Here is a 16887-nt window from a genome sequence, read left to right as displayed (position 1 = left end):
CATTTTTAATCTTATTAGAAATTAAACTGAGAACTTAAAAATCTATATATTTGTTTTAGAATAATTGTAAAACAAACATTTCTTTTTAGCACAAATTTTTTTTACAAATAATATATTTTTATTTAAAATAACTATAATCTGCAAAAAAGTCATGAGAAGAGTGGTATTGTTTTAGATTTCTTGTAAAATTTTAAAATGTCTGGCTCAAAAATATGTTTACTGGGAAGAAATATTTGAACTGGTTTTGGAAGATTCCGTCCCCCCACTCCTTGGCAAGTCTGGAATATAACTTTGACACTTCTTTATGATAAATTCATCTGAGATGCTATTTTACTAAGGAGAGGGTTAAAGGAGTTCTGCCTTTGTTTTCATGGGGAGGAATTCAAGAATATTATTACTCTTCAGATTTTCTTTTGAGTTTGAGGTCTTTACATTCATTAAAGACTCACAATCTTTCTGGACACATCTTTGAAGGCTTGTTTTACTTGTTTATTCCTTAGGGTGTAAATGAAAGGGTTGGGTAAAGGGGCAATTGAGGTGTTGAGCACAGCTACTTATTGAAGGCAACTCCTTCTTTTGCTGAGGGTTTTATGTACATGAAGATGCAGCTGCCGTAAGAGAGGGAGATGACAATCATGTGGGAGGAACATGTGGAAAAGGCCTTCTTCCTTTGCTGAGCAGAGGGGATCTTCAGAACGGTCCAGATGATGTTTGCGTAGGAGAGAATCACCATCACCAGGGTGACCACCAGGTCACAACTGCTAAGATAAAGTCAGCCAGCTCCAGGAGTCGTGTGTCTGAGCAGGATATTTCTATGAGGGGTCCATAGTCACAAAAATAATGATTCAGCATGTTGGAGGCACAGAAATCCAGTTGACTGGTTAGGACGATTGGGGATAAAATGATGAGGAATCCCCCCAGCCAGGAGCAGAGAACCAACTGGATGCAGACTCTGTTGCTCATGATGGTCGTGTAATGCAGGGGTTTGCAGATGGCCACATAGCGGTCATAGGACATGGCAGCCAGAAGGTAAAACTCTGTGACCCCAAGGAATATGGCAAAGAAATACTGAATGAAGCAGCCAGCAAAGCTGATGCTCTTGTTCCCGGTTGAGATGCTGAACAGTAGCCTAGGAGTAAAAGTGGTTGTAAAGAAAATTTCTAGGAAGGAGAAGTTCCGGAGGAAGAAATACATGGGAGTCTGGAGATGGGAGTCCAGTAGTGTAAGGGTGATGATTGTCAGGTTACCTAAGATGCTGAATACATAGGTGAGGAAGAGAAGTATAAAGATTACAAATTGAATCTCTGGGATGTCTGTCAGTCCCAGCAGAATGAATTCTGTCAAAAAGGTGTGGTTTCTCATTGCTGCCCTTTGCTGCCTATGAAGGTACAAAGGAAAGAAGTCAGTGATGAGAACGGAAGAGGAGCCCAGGAGCATTTAGAAGAGGTTAAGCTTTTCTTATTGAATTGTTTCAAATGCCTTTTTTCCTGTCATTTTGACATGGATGAGGTTTTCTATGGGACAGAGGGTGACTCGTCACAAGAACGATTTCCCTGAAGTCTCACGTGGGAGGGTGTCCTCCACGGCCCCTTCTCAGGCTCCTCCTCAGCTCTCCTAGCCTGTCTTCTAAACCAGTGCCTACGTGATCTTTTTCTGTTTTCTATTTTTATTTCCACTTTGAATGATAGCCCTAGTTTTGCTCTTTCATTGCTTCTGCTCATTTGGCAGTGACACCTCATTCCTGTAATTTTCTTGTTCTCTGTGTGAGAAGGAAAGCTCACCTGTTAGCTGCAGTTGAGGAGCCTTTAGGAGGGAATCAGCAATGCTGTTGTAACTGTGGTGACCAAAGATGGCCTAACTTCCCTTTGATGTTTTTGAATTTGTGGACCATTGTAACTAATATTATCAGTCTGTGAATCTTTGCTGCCAGTGTCAGCTTTCCCTCAGGCCCTAGTTCTCCTGTCTTAGATGGTTTTAGCAGAGAAATAGATGGTACCTCTCCAATCAGATCCCTGCTATAATTTTCTTCCGTATCCATGTCTATTATATTAATAAGTATGTGATATTCTCTGGCTAGAAAAATATAACTGGAATCAAAAGTTGCAAGCCTTACTTACAAATTTCTCATGAATAACTTGAATGATTAGGGGGCTATTTATACCATACTTTGAGAATTCATGTAATTAGTTTTTGCTTATTGATAAGGAACAGGTTTCTGAATATTTACATCTTTTTATTATACATTTTACCGTAAATTTGTAATAAAAATTACTTAACTTCTGTTTAAACTTCTCCACAATTCTCAAGTTCTCAAAGCCGTTTTCAGCAGATAACTTATGTATAATACTTGTCTTTTTGTGACTGGCTTATTTTGCTTAGCATAATGTTCTCAAGGTTAATCTATCTTGTACCATGTGATAGGATTTCCCCCCTTTTGAGGTTAAATAATATTCCATTGTACATATATATTACATTTGTCTGCCTATTTATCTGTAGTGGATGTTTGGGTTGCTTCCATCACTTGATTATTGTGAAAATGCTGCTGTAAACATGGGTGTGCAAATATATCTTCAAAATTCTACTTTCATTTCTTTCGGGTGTATACCCAGCAGCATATCTTGCTGGATCCTATGATAATTCTATTTTCAGTTTTGCTGGATACCACCATACTGCCTTCCAGACTGGCTGCACTCTGTGTGGAATTTTTACATCAAAATGAGTATCTGAAAATCTGTGACACAGAATAAATGCAGAGAGATGTCTGATTCTAAGATAAGAATTAACACATAGGATGCATTCTTTTCAGGCATTGACCATTTTCTGTTTTCTGTGTATATGTCACCTTTCCCCAAAACAGACTGTGAGTTCCTTAAATGCAGAGGAAGGGCAAGAGAACCAACACCTGCTGAATGACTGTAGTGTTGGTTTTATGCCAGGCTCTTCATAAATACATTCTTTCTCTTTTGATGTTCTTTTAGTCCCCAGTAACATTGGCAAAAACACACAGTATAATCAAAATACATGGTTATTAAATAAATGAAAAAAGGTGGTGCCCTTCTCTTTCTTTTACCCCCTCCCCCCATTTTGTTCTCTGTTTACCCTTTGTCCTTGAAAATCAACCATATAAACTGTGCATTTTCCTAGCTTTTTTTGTCTGACAATGAATAGGAACTTTCAAGAGTTAGTCTAGGGTAAAGTCTCTTCAATCTATAAATTGATGTTACCACTTCCCTTCTCTCTTCCACTGATGAATGATCAATGAGTCATGTAGTCTCTGGTGAGATTTTAGGGGCTGAGAGCCAGGCCTCTGTTAGCAAGGCTGTATTTTGAGATTTTCCTTGTTCATAGTTGGTGCTCCTCTATCCCCAAAAAATAAAAATCTGTATTTCTGTTATGTGTTACTGAGGGTGAGGGGAATACAATAATTTTTAAATGACTTAATGCATGTAAAGTTTGTTTGGGCACAGAACTCCTTCATGCTTTGTTTTCATAATACTGACCTGTCACTGATGGAAAGAGAAACCTCAGAGAGCACATGATTTCAGGAGGGGCTTTCAGGAACTACTTTAAATTCTTACCCCTGACACTTAGAGGGAGGTGTTCATTTGTACCTGGACTCCTCTGTCTGTGCTCCCTAAGCTCCCTGGATGGGCTGAGTCACTTTCCATAAGATACAGGTACAGCCCAAACACAGAACCAGGAAGTGGGCTACCAGATTATGTGGTCATAATATTCTTTTTCAGAAATGTTGGCATTCATTCCAAGAAAGAAGCTTTGAATTTTAGAATCAATTAGGCATTTTCATATTGTTCTGATCTTTTAAGTTTCCTGAAATAAAGAAATCCTTAGCCCCGCTCCATATATCCCTGGCCCATGTGCCTATCTGGAACACCAGAGAGCCATCTTTGCCATTGTCCCTAAGAATGTCCCAATCACAGGATGTGTGGAACCTGAAAATGTCATCCAGTACCTGAATGTCCAGGTTCTTGCACTTCCTGGTCATTAATTGATGGTCTTTGGTGAACAGATGTATGTTATCATTCAAAATTTCACATCCATATTCTATATAAATTCTATGATAATTCTGTTTCAATCATTTTACAAGGATGTTCATTATAGCCTTGTTTATAAATGTAAAAATTTGGAAACAATTAAAATTTCCGTCAATGTGGAAGTGACTAAATAACTTTGGCACATCCAAACTATAAAATGCAATACACCAATACAAATAAATGGGAAATATTTATGTGAACTCACTTGGAAAGATGTATTTGATATATTGCTAAGTGAATAAAGCAAGCTGCCGAACAGTAGTGTATTATCCCATTTAGGTTAAAAAGTATATATCATACATGCTCTAAAACTATATTTTTATGTGCATAATCACATAGATCTGGAGAAATTTTCAGTATTGCTTTTATGGAGTTAGATGAGGAAGTGGAGGACATAAGGGGAGCTGTCTCTTTTTACTTTATATTTGTCTGTATTCCATGAATACTGTAAAACAAGCGTGAGTTACTTTTTAATTAAGAAAAATCACAGTAATATAATTTCATGCTCTGTAATCACAAACAGGTAACACTGATTTAACTAGAAGCTGAGAATATACTTACACTTGGCTTTCAGGGCAAGTTCTGTAGGGTTTTACCCGTGCACCTCTATGGAATGAATCGCAGTTTAGAAGTCAGATGTGGAGGAAAGGTGGCATAAAACTGAACTTGTCTGCTTTCCCACCGCTACTTACTGACCTAATTCATCTCAAAAGTTCACAAACTTATGAAAATTTGGTAGAAAAGCTCCTACTCCTCCTGCTGTATATCAGCTTAGCTGTCATTTGCCACTTGTTATCTCCACATTAAATGTAAAATGCCCCCCAGCCAGCAGGTAATCCTTTGAGGTGTGATTTATTTAAGTTAAATGTGTTTATGGTAGTGATAATAGAAACCACCCTCCCTTTAAACTCTTGTTTCCTCCATTCTGACTCATCAGTGCCTGGATATGTGCTGCTTCTGATTTTACACCAGATGGAAGCATATTTTAAATATTCTGTTCTGGGGAGACCTCAGCATAATCAGATGAGGAAGGAGAGAAAGATCCCAGGAGACCCCCATTCAGAGCGTGCCAGTGAACCCTATTTGCTGAGAACTCTGGAATTGAACTTTTAATAAGGGACTGGGGAAGAAGTCCAAAGAGATGCTGAGGAAGTTAGCAGGAGAGCATCAGTATAGTTCAAAAGCCTCGTGGAAGCTGGAGTAATGACAACGATGAAAAATAATCGTGGGAACTAGAACAGTATATTTTTTGAGCCATTTACCATGTGCTACGCATAACACTACACAACACACCTTCATTATATTGTGCATAATGCTGGACGACATACCTTAATTATTTGTTTAATGTTCCTAACACCATATGCCTCCTAAAGAACAAGGTGTAGGAGGCCATTTGCCTTCTGTTGCCGTGGTAATCTTACATTGGTCAGGTAACACGAGCTATGTAGAGGGTTTAGCGTTTTCCCCATTAGCCCCTTTCCCTTCACTTTAGTCTTCTGTGCCCTGAAAAGGAAAAGTCTACCAAGTTTCTGATAGATGTGCGTGGTGGATGTGTGTGTTTGCTGAAGGAGACTTACGGCGAGCACTCAGTCATAAGGTATTACAAGTGTCCTCAGCTTCAGTCACACTGTGAGAGGTCCATCCTTGTTCCTCTGCCCCAAACCTCCTGGTTAACCAATCCTCCAACTTTTTTTTCATTCCAAGTCTCTGATTATATAGACAAACCATTATCTTCTAAACACTGAATGGTATAGGTCTAACCCTCTAGACATCTCTCCTTCCAGACAGAGTGACAACTGTTAATATCAAAGTTCTGCTGGTGGGATGATTTCCCTTCCCAACTACTGTTCATGGCCGTGCCTCATTGGTGTTGTAACACCATGCTAGTCCACCTCTGGCTCATGTCAGTATATGGCACAGAGCCATTTGTAAAGAAGGCTTTATTTTCTCTTCCCTAGTCCATTAGTCATTGGGAACCCGCCTCCCTGACCCCCACCAAACATGAAGTTACAGGTGTGGTTTGAGGTAGGAGAGGCACCAGAGGAAGAGTTAATACATCAGGAGTGCGAGCCTTCTGCCTGTGCACGTTGCTTCTGCCTTGAAGGGTCTGCATGAGCTTCATCTCCTATGTCTCACTTCCACCTGAAGCTGGGGCATTTTCAGACGCTTCTATTTTTATGACTTTGAAAAATATTCACTCAGTTCATGATGAGTAGTTCAAGGTGCATGTTTTTAGCTTGTCCCATGAATAGACATTCAGTCTGTGCCAGGCCCAGTAACAAGCAAAACATTTATTTCTCAAAACAGCAAGTTAATTGCTAAAGATGGTGTGGATTTATCTTAGGGGGTTTGTATTCAGACTTACCTATGGGAGCATGCCACAAATTCTACACTGTGTCCTGATCTCCCACCGACACTTTGAATACTTTGAAATCCAGAGTCATAAGGACTCTGCTTGCATCAAAGTCTGGGCCATCTGGAGAGCTTTCCCTTATTATGAGCAGTTTTATGGATTACTTAGTACGTGGGCCAGAACAGCAGTCACCAATGTGGTGTATGTTATCTCATCAATGTAGTGTATTGTACTTTTTGATTCCTCTTAGGAGGTACAAAATGTAGTAATTTTTATTCTAATTTGAAGGTATACCCTGATATGCCCTTAGACACCCGGAATCCCAGAAACTTCACTGAGGAAGCAGGGAACGACAGTGTCTTGGAATTTATCTTCTTCCCCTGGGCAAGCGTGTGTCTTACCATGGAATCCAGCTACTTGTTTCTTAGGTTCTCTTGTCCTCAGTGTCGTGAACAGACCCACAGCTTGAAGTAGAGCCAGCCAGCTGAGCCAAGCTGAGTTCACCAGCCCACAGAACATCACACTGGTTCAGTGCATCAATCTCTGTAGCTATTCAAGTCACCAAACAATCAAACCAGGAGTAAGTGGTAGAGTTGGGGTAAGCCAGTTGCTAAATTTATCAGTGAACCAACAAGATACCTGAGGGAGTAGTTGAACAAGGAGTGGTATAATCTGATGACATGTGCTTTAACGGAATTACAGGTTTTGAAAATAGAGGACCCTGGTCTGTAAGAGGCAATGGAGAGAATGGAGAAGAATCTGAAAAGAAAAAAAAAATGTATGTGTATGTATAACTGAATCGCTTTGCTGTATACCCGAAACTGACACTGTAAATCAACTGCACTTCAAAAATTTTTTTTAAAAAAGGGAAAAGAAATATTAAATTTCTCTTCTCTCTCCAATAAGATTAGTTTTAATATCATCCATGTGTATGATAATAAATGCGAATATGACAAAAGAATGGAAGAGAATTAAGGATAAGAGAATACATATATGAGATGCTCCCTAACTTCTCCAGGTGGTAGTATCTGCTCTGTCCTCTCCCTTTTGATTGCGTTGGTGTATTTCTGCTATAATACTTACCATGAGGTCTCCTACTGGTTATAAGGGCCTTGAGGGTAGAACCATGACTTTTCATCCATTTATCTGCAGCGTTTTTTGCAGTCTTGGTGTAAGTATACCATCAATAAATGTTACTCTACTGACTATCTCGTGAATTAAAAAAAAAAAGGCAGTGGAGAGGCAGGAGGGTACCTGCCTCCTCTCCAGGATCAGAAATATGTGAAGGACAGGTGTGCTGAGAATTTTCAGAGGATTTTGAAGATGACAGATCACTCGGGGGTAATGAAGGATGATCTAGAGAGTTTTCTGGTAGTGATTAAGTTGACAGGGAGGAAATAACAGGATGTAATTCATTCTGAAGTTCTCTTAGGAGAAGGAACATCAGCTGTAATTGTTACCTCTTCTGGGCCTGTCAGTCAGTGCCGAGGGCAGAGTGTTGAAAGAGCTGGGCCAGAGCTAGTTGAGGTAGTGCCTTGTGGACTGTGGTGAAGAATTTGGAATTTAAGTAATGGGAAGCTCTCAGAGGGTTTTAAGAAAGAAAGTGACATGATATGATTTATATTTTTAAAAGATGAAACCATGAGACATTGTTTTCCTCAGTCTGTCTCACTACAGTTTTTGTTGTTTTTGTTTTTTAACATTTTTTATTGATTTATAATCGTTTTACAATGTTGTGTCAAATTCCAGTGTACAGCACAATTTTTCAGTTATACATGAACATACATATATTCATTGTCACATTTTTTTCTCTGTGAGCTACCATAAGACCTTGTGTATAATTTCCCTGTGCTATACAGTATAATCTTGTTTATCTATTCTACAATTTCGAAATCCCAATCTATCTCTTTCCACCCCCCGCCCCCTTGGCAACCACAAGTTTGTATTCTATGTCTGTGAGTCTATTTCTGTTTTGTATTTGTGCTTTGTTTTTTTTTTCTCTAAGTTTCCACATATGAGCAATCTCATATGTTATTTTTCCAGTTTTTGTTTTTAATTGAAGTATAGTTGATTTACAATGTTGTGTTAGTTTCAGGTGTACAACAAAGTAATTCAGTTATACATAATATATATGTATGTTCTTTTCAGATTCTTTTCCATTATAGGTTATTAGAAGTTATTGAATATAGTTCCCTGTGCTACACAGTAGGTCTTTGTTGTTTATATATTGTATATATAGTAGTGTGTATATGTAATCCCAAAATTAATTTATCATCCCCCCCTGCTGCTCTCCTCTTTGGTAACTGTAAGTTTGTTTTCAGTGTCTTTGAGTCTATTCCTGTTTTGTAAATAAGGTCATTTGTATCATTTTTTAAAGGTTCCACCTATAACTGATAATCATATGACTTCTCTTTCTCTCTCTGACTTAGACTTCACTTAATATGATAGTCTCTAGGTCCACCCACGTTGCTGCAAATGGCATTATTTCATTCTTTTTTATGGCTGAGTAGTTTCCCATTGTATATATATATGCCACATCTTCTTTGTCCAGTCATCTGTTGATGGACACTTAGGTTGCTTCCACGTCTTGGCTGTTGTAAATAGTGCTGCTGTCAACATTGGGGTTCATGTGTCTTTTTGAATTAGAGTTTCCTCTGGATATATGGCCAGGAGTGGGATTGCTGGATCATATGGTAAGTTTGTTTTTAGTTTTTAAAGGGACCTCTGTACTGTTCTGTATAATGGCCACCCCAGTTTACATTCCCACCAACATTTCACTACAATTTTCATGGCGGTAATTTGCTCTGCCAAATTTCTTTAGCTAGTTTTGTTTACAGGACTTGGCTGTCATTTGGGAAAGAAAAGGTAACATATCCTAGCCTATAAGGTGTTTTCATCTTTTGCTCACAGGTTCTCATGTTCTCTTTTCCTTCTGTATGTGTGGGAAGATCACACTGCTTGGATCTTTTGCATTTGTTGACACGTTTCAGCCAGTGGGTTTTAGGCGGAGCTTTTAATTGCAGATTTGAGACATTTCCTGTTTTGTGTGTTTCCTTCTGTGACCCTTGAAGCATCTCATGTGGGGACGGCAGCATTATAAGATGATGCAGAAGTTACCATGTGGAGCAGAGTTGGCTGCTGACCCACACTGAACATATAGTATGAGAGGTTATAAACTTTGGTTATTTAAGTCACTGAGATTTTGAGGCTGTTTACTTCTATAGTACACTGGTACACTGCTTCTCTTGATTGCATTTTAATAGGAAGAAGACTCAAAAGAAAATAATTTAATTCCTAATAGTAGATTGTAGATATAAGGGATAGATTAACGGGGAACACACTTTTATAAAAGGGTATGTGTGTCTCTTAGACTCCTGGAAACATGCTTAGACAGCTTTTGTGAAAATCTGATTCTTTTAATTTATTTACCTATAAATATCCCTGAGAAAAGGAGAAAAAAACTCTTAAAATAATGTTAAACAAGGTGACATTAACAGAGGATTTGTCTGTGGATATCTCTACAAAGAAATAACTATGTGGTTCAAAATAGGCTTGAAAGTGTTCAGGAGAGAAAGAGTTTGGCCCTTTAAAATAAACTAGTAGATGATAAAATTGTGACCAACCTCAAGTTTATGTCAGGCCCTGCTGTGTGGAGCGCCCGGCCAGGTGGGCCGTGTTGCCCCCTCGGGATCAGAGAACACTGACTCGGTTGCTCTTTGGTCTTGCAGCTGGTCGAGGACGTGAGAGGGGACTCTGCTGGGGTGGCTCCTGGGAGATGAATCCCACCCTGCCCCGCAGCCCTCAGTGCCCTACTCATCACCGACGCTCAGCTCTGCCTCTTGGAAGCTGCCACTTCCCTCCACATCCACCAGCACCCTCCGGTCTCCCAGTTCCCACCTGAAAGCTGCTCTGCCTTGCTCTGTCCACCCAGCCCCGCTCCTCCAACCTAGAGCAGCCAGAGCAAGTCCACCCCCAGTCCTGTAGGGCTTCTGTGGCTCTGAGCAAGTGGCCAGCTGTCTGCGCCCCCTCTCCCCGTGCTCCCACCCAGCAGCAGAGAGTAGAGCTCCCGCCTCTGGTCCCTCCCCCGTGATCGATCATCAAAGGCCTGCCCCACGCAGGACCCTGGGGTGGAGGGACACTGCCACCGTGGCTGGAGGTCAGAGCCAGAACGCCAGGTGCAAACCTGAGTTTTGCCACAAACTGGCTGTCTCAGGCTGGAAGTGGTCTTTTGAGAAACAGCAGGAGCAGACCCTCTGCCTGGTTTCTTTCCATCTGAAGGGACCCCGCTGAGCCCTGGCACCAGCAGGTCGGGCAGGGTGTCGTGGTGCTGGCTCTCCATAGTTCAGAGCCACAGAGGCACCTGCCCAGTGGACACTAGCCCGCTGAAGGGTGTGAGGACTCCGTGTGATGTGGTCCCCGGGGCCACCATCACTCGTGGACACTTGTTTTGCATTCCAACACACTATTGAGAATTCACATACATGGGAAGCTCTCCTCCCATGCCCCCTACCCCCTTTCCCCCCAACTCACCCCCCCCACCCGAGTGCACCCCCTGCTGCCGAGGGAAAACTTAAGACGCCTCACTGAGCAAACACTCCAAGACCCTATTGCAAGGACCTCAGCCTCCTGCTTGCACCACTCCTCCTGCTGCTGCAAGGCCTCCACTTCCTTCTCCAACTTATAATACCTCTCCTGCAGCCTCTGGAGCTCAGCCAAGGACTCCTCTATGCTCAGGGCCGGGGGCTACCCTGGGATGTGCCCACGCCCTTCCCTCCCTGCCACGACCCGCGGCTCCTGTTCTGCTGGCACCTTTCTCCTCCACAAGATGACTGTTAAGAGGCAAAGGATCCCAAAGGTGTTATAGAACCAGGACGTCAGGTGGAATGTGGTCCCAGGCCAGGGGCCCGCCAGCACCTCGGCCCAGTGACCCATCAGGAGGAGGACCACACTCTGAAGAGTCCCAGGCCTGCCCTTGCCAAAGGCCGCCGTCGCCTCCTTCGTCAGCCACTGACGCCACTGCTCCAGCCACAGCAGCTGCAGATGGAGTCTGGCCTGGGCTGGTGGCCTCAGGTCTTTCATATGGCGGTCACGGTCAGGATGCCCTGTGGGTCCAGGTTGCTTTTGCTGCTCCATTACCCGGCCTCCGGTCTGGCTGGCTGGCTGTAGGGCAGGCTGGGCTGGTGGTTCTTCCCTTCGTGACGGTTGGTGCTGGGAGTCACGGAGGGAGCCAGGGCCAAGGTTACCAGGAGGTGATCTGAGCTTTCTGGGGCCCCTCTCCTCACCCTCTGCAGCCTCTGGGTTCATATGCCTGGAGGGCAGCATGGGAACAGCATGCATGAGGCCTGGCAGGATGTCTTCCTCTTCCACCATGTAGCAGCCTCTTCCTGCCAGCTGACCTGGGCCTGGCAGAGGTGCTGACAGCCACAGGCAGAAGGCAGCCATGGAAAGATTGAGGCTGGATACCCACAGCACAGTTCGACGGGGTCCTGGGGAGTGCGGCATGGGGGTCTGTGGCTGCCCTCTCTCTAATTTCTCCTCGTGGGCTCTTGGCTGGCCTGTTGGATGCTCTGTTGGGACGCCAGAGGCCTGGAAGGGGCGCTCCCAGGATGGGCAGGGGTCTGCTGTGCTCCTGTTCTCGGAGCCTGATCCCCTACCGCGGGGCTGGAACCAGAAGGAGAGGAGCCAGGCCAGCCCATGCCGGTGCAAGGGGCACCGGGTGTGGGTACGCAGACTTGCCGCCAGCAGAGGGGCCCAAAGGTGGATCCAGGCATTAAAGTGGGGTACACAGTGTGGGTGAGGGTCCTGGAGCAAGAGGATTGGGCATGGAGTGCGGCAGAGGTGGGAGTGGAGAAGGCAGTTGAGGACGCGGCCACAAGCAGAAAGAGAACCAGAAAGGCCATCTCTGCTATGGCTGACCTCGGCAGCGGCCCCGGCTTTTATAACTGCCCGTGGTGCATCATGATGCCTCCCTGTGACCCCCGCGGCCCTTCTGACCGATTGCCAGACTGCTCTCAGCAGGCCATGCCTCCGGCCAATCGCCAGGAGGCTCTCAGTGTGTCCCTCTGTAATGGAAAAGAACAAATCTGACTCCATATTAGATGTGTTCCTGTGACTTTAACCACTGCAGTGTTCCAGGCTTAGCCTGGCCAGCTCTGCACCTTTTGTAAAACAGTGTTGCCTTTAGCCTGAAATGTACAGGAGAGCCTATTCTCGGGGCTCTGACCTTTAAGGATGTTAGCACTCCTGCACTTCTGTGGAGATGGCAAGTTGCCAAACAGAAAACAACCTTTGTTTTGTTGAAAGCTTACAGGGACACCAAGGCCTGACCCACATGGACAGCTGCAGGAACAAAGGCTTCCTGTGGCAAGAAGTTTGCAACAACCATCCACACCGCCTCCCCTGTTTTTCTGTGTAAAAGGAGACTGTATTCTGACTGGAGTAGGATGGTTTTCCAAGACAGTCTGTCATCCTCTCGGTCGGCCAGCTTTCCAAGTAAAGTTGCTATTCCTTGCCCCAGCACCTCATCTCCAGACTTACTGGCCTGTTGTGCAGCAAGCAGAATGAATTTGGACTCAGTAACAAGTGGGATTTCCAGTCGCTGAAGAGGGGCACCACGGGAGGGGCAGGCTTTAGGGGCGGGGAAGCAAGGGCGAGCTTTACCTCGGACGAGCAGGGTTTGAGGAGCTATTACACGTCCAAATAGAGCTGCCAAATGCACAGTTGGAGATGTGGGTCCAGAGTTCAAGAAAGAAGTTAGAAGGACAAAGATGGTAACTTGGAGGCTCCCGAATTTCCCTTCTACCACAGAGGCACAGAGTACATGGCTTTTCATGCAGCAATTGCCTCTGAGAGAAACCCAGAGCCTGGCGCAGTGGTTCCTACACATCAAGTAACAGAAAACATCCACATCAGAAGGGGTAGGAAAGGCACATCCTCCCCATCAACCCCACCCCCAGCGCAGTGCCCTGCAATTGAGGGGACCCCCAACTCCCAGCTTCTCCCTGTGGAGTGAGGGATCTAAACTGAACAACTAGCACCGCCCCCCCCCAATTTTAACTAAAGCTTCCATCCAAGGGACAAGCTCCCATGTCACTGACCTCTGAAAATAAGCAGGGCCTGTGTCCACCAGTCCTACAGGAATGCAGCAAACAGGGAACCAGTGGGAGCACCAGCACCCGCTGGGCTACTCCCTTAGGCCCCAGCTCAGAGGATGTAGATAGAAATGCCATCTTCCCGCTTCCACTTTCCTGGCAGGGGTTTGGCTGCAGACTTTGCAAAGGGCTGCATGGGGCCCAGCATCTAGTTAGCACACACCCAGGTGCCAGCTGTGACCCTCCCCAGAGCCCCGCCTTCTCCCTCTGGTTTACTCCAATAGTAAAACCAAGCATCTCCCTGGAAGGAGCTTGTCCACACAACTAGTGCCCCAGCTTTTACAGCTGCCATTCGAGGGATGGGCCCTCAATCACCCGGGTTTGGTATCCTGCAGGACTTACACTCTCGAGTCCCACAGGACTGAAACAAAAATGCACTTTTTAAACGGACACAGGAATACCCCCCAGCTATACCCCACAGCTCAGCATGGAATGAGCAAGTACAAACACTCCTCTCCCAGTTTCTCTATAGAAGGGCCTTCATTACACACTTCTCAGTCCTGTCTGAGGATCCAGCTTCCAATCAACCCACATTTAGGCGCTGCCTAAGAGTTTCCCCTTTGGAAAACTGATGGGTCTTGGGAGCCGCTGAAAACAAAGAGAGCAGTTCGGACAATGGCTGAGGTTTAAACAGACAACCAGGAGCTCAGGCTGGGCTGACTGCCAGGGTTCAACACCTGCAGGAGACCATTCCATCCAGACTGGGAGAGGCGGTGGTTTCATCTAATGTGCAGAAACCAACACAGAGAGTCAAGGAAGAAACAGGGGAATAGATTCCAAACAAAAGAAGAAGCTAAATCTCCAGAAACTGACAATAATGAAATAAAAAGAAATGATTTACCTGATAGAGAGTTCAAAATAACAGTCATAAAGATGCTCACTAATTCAAGAAAGCAATGCATGAACAAAGTGAAAACTTCAACAAGAGATAGAAAATATTGAAAAGTAGAAAACAGCAGTCATAGAACTGAAAAATAGAATAAAAATAATTGAACTGAAAAATTCAGTTGAGAGGTTCAATAGTAGACTAGATTGAGCAAAAGGAATGATCAACAAACTTGAAAATGGGGCAGTAGAAGTTATTCAAGCAGAGAGCAAGAAGGAAAAAGAGTGAAGAGTGAAGATACTTAGTGGCCTTTCAGGAACCACCAAGCAGGTGAACATGGACATTATAGAGGTTCCAGAGGAGAGGAGAGAGGAAAAGAGGCAGAACGCCTATTCGAAGAAATAAGGGTGAAAACCTCCCTAAACTGGGGCGAGAAACAGACGTCCTGACCCAGGAAGCGCAGAACTCCAAATAAGCTGCATCTAAAGAATCCCACAGTGAGACACATTGTAATCCAACAGAAGTTAAAGACAAGGAGACAGTCTTAAAAGCAGCAAAACAAAAGCAACTTATTATGATACGGGGATGTTCATAAGACTGCCAGTGGATTTTTGAGCAGAAATTTTGCGGGCCAGAAGACAGCTCTCAGGATGATATACATTCAAAGTGCTGAAAGAAAAAACTGTTAACCAAGAATCCTCTACCTGGCAAAGCTGTCCTCCAGAATTAAAGGAGAGAGAAAGAGTTTTACAGACAAACAATAGCTGAAGAAGAAAGAGGAAATGAAATGATGCAAATTAGTAACAGGAAAATATAGTAAAGCATAAAACTCACCGATAAAATTAAAAATAGAGTCCCATTCAGAATACTTTCCTATTGTAATGCTGCTGGTGGTGAAATCACTTATAAATCTAGTATGAAGGTTAAATAACAAAGCAGTGAAGTAACTATAATTACAATAATTTGTTGATGGATACACAGGTAAAAATAGATAAATTGTGACATTAAAGACCTAAAATGGCAGGGGTGGGGAGTAGAAATGCAGAGCTTTAATGTGTGTGCAAATTTGTTATCAGCTTAAAACAGACTGTTATGTTTTCTGTAATTCTTATGGTAAACACAAAGCAAAAATACACAGTAGACATATACAAAAAGAGAAAGGAATTTAAGAATAGCACTGCGTAAAATTACCAAATCACAGAGAAAGAGAGGAACAGAGGAACAGAGGAATTACAAAACAGCCAAGAAATAGTGAACTAAATGGCAGTAGTAAGTCCTTACCTATCAATTATTACTTCCAAGTGTAAGTGGACTAAATTCTCTACTCACAAGACACAGAGTAGCTAAATGGATTAAAAAAAATAAGACCCAACAATATGCTACCTACAAAACACTCACCAGCTTTCAAGACATATGCAGACTGAAAGTGAAAGGATGGAAAAAGTTATTCCACGCAAATGAAAACCAAAAGAAAGCAGAGGTAGCTGTACTTACATCAGAAAAAATAGACTTTAATCAAAATACTATAATAAGAGACAGAGAAGGTCATATAACAATAAAGGGGTCAATTCAACAAGAGGCTATAACATTTGCAAATATTTATGTGCCCAGCATAGGAGCAGCTAAATATGTAAAGCAAATACTAATAGGCCTAAGAGGAGAAATAGCAATACAAAATTATGGGGGGGGGACACTTTGATACCCCACTTTCATCAATGGATAGATCATCCAGACAGAAAATCAATAAGGAAACGCTGGCCTTAAAGAACATGTCAGAACATTTCATCCAATAGCAGCAGAATACACATTCTTCGCAAGTGAACATGGAACATTCTCCAGGATAGAGTCTATTTTAGGCACAAAATAGATCTTAAGGAATTTAAGAAGACTGAAATCATATCAAGCATCTTTTTCTGGCCACAATGGTATAAAACTAGAAATCAGTTATAAGAAGGAAACTGGAAAGTTCACAAATGTGTGGAGATTAAACAACATGCTCATGTTTGACCAGCCCACATGTGTGGAGATTAAACAACATGCTCATGTTTGACCAGCCCACAGCTAACATCATACTCCACAGTGACAATCTGAAAGCTTTCCCTCCAGGATCAGGAACAATCAGGACATCCATTCTCACCAGTTCTATTCAGCATTGTACTGGAAGCCATGGCCAGAGAAGTTAGGCAAGAAGAAGATAAAAAGGGCATTCAAACTGGAAAGGAGGAAGTAAGATTTTCTCTGTTTACAGATGGCATGTTATATATAGAAAACCCTAAATGTCCATCAATAGATGAATGGATAAAGAAAATGTGAGATTATTTATACACACACACACACACACACACACACATACACACACACACACACACAAAGGAAGAAAATCTTGAAATTTCCAACAACATGGATGAAACTTGAGGGGATTATGTTAAATGACAAGGACAAATAAATACTGCATGATCTCAAATGGAATTCAAAACAATCAAACTCATAGAAAGAGACCAGATT

At 43.0% G+C, this 16887-nt stretch overlaps 1 protein-coding gene and 1 pseudogene across 1 annotated transcript in view; one reads left to right on the top strand and one right to left on the bottom strand.

The window, feature by feature from the left end:
* Positions 1–16887, top strand: part of LOC140700041 (uncharacterized) — a 105148-nt gene that overhangs the window by 25793 nt on the left and 62468 nt on the right. The window lies entirely within an intron of this gene.
* Positions 438–1362, bottom strand: LOC102537130 (olfactory receptor 6C4-like; annotated as a pseudogene).

This window comes from Vicugna pacos, chromosome 12 (genome assembly GCF_048564905.1).
Source record: "Vicugna pacos chromosome 12, VicPac4, whole genome shotgun sequence".
Taxonomy (NCBI): Eukaryota; Metazoa; Chordata; class Mammalia; order Artiodactyla; family Camelidae; genus Vicugna; species Vicugna pacos.
Note: the sequence above shows the minus strand (reverse complement) of the source record. Positions and strands in the feature narration are given on the sequence as shown.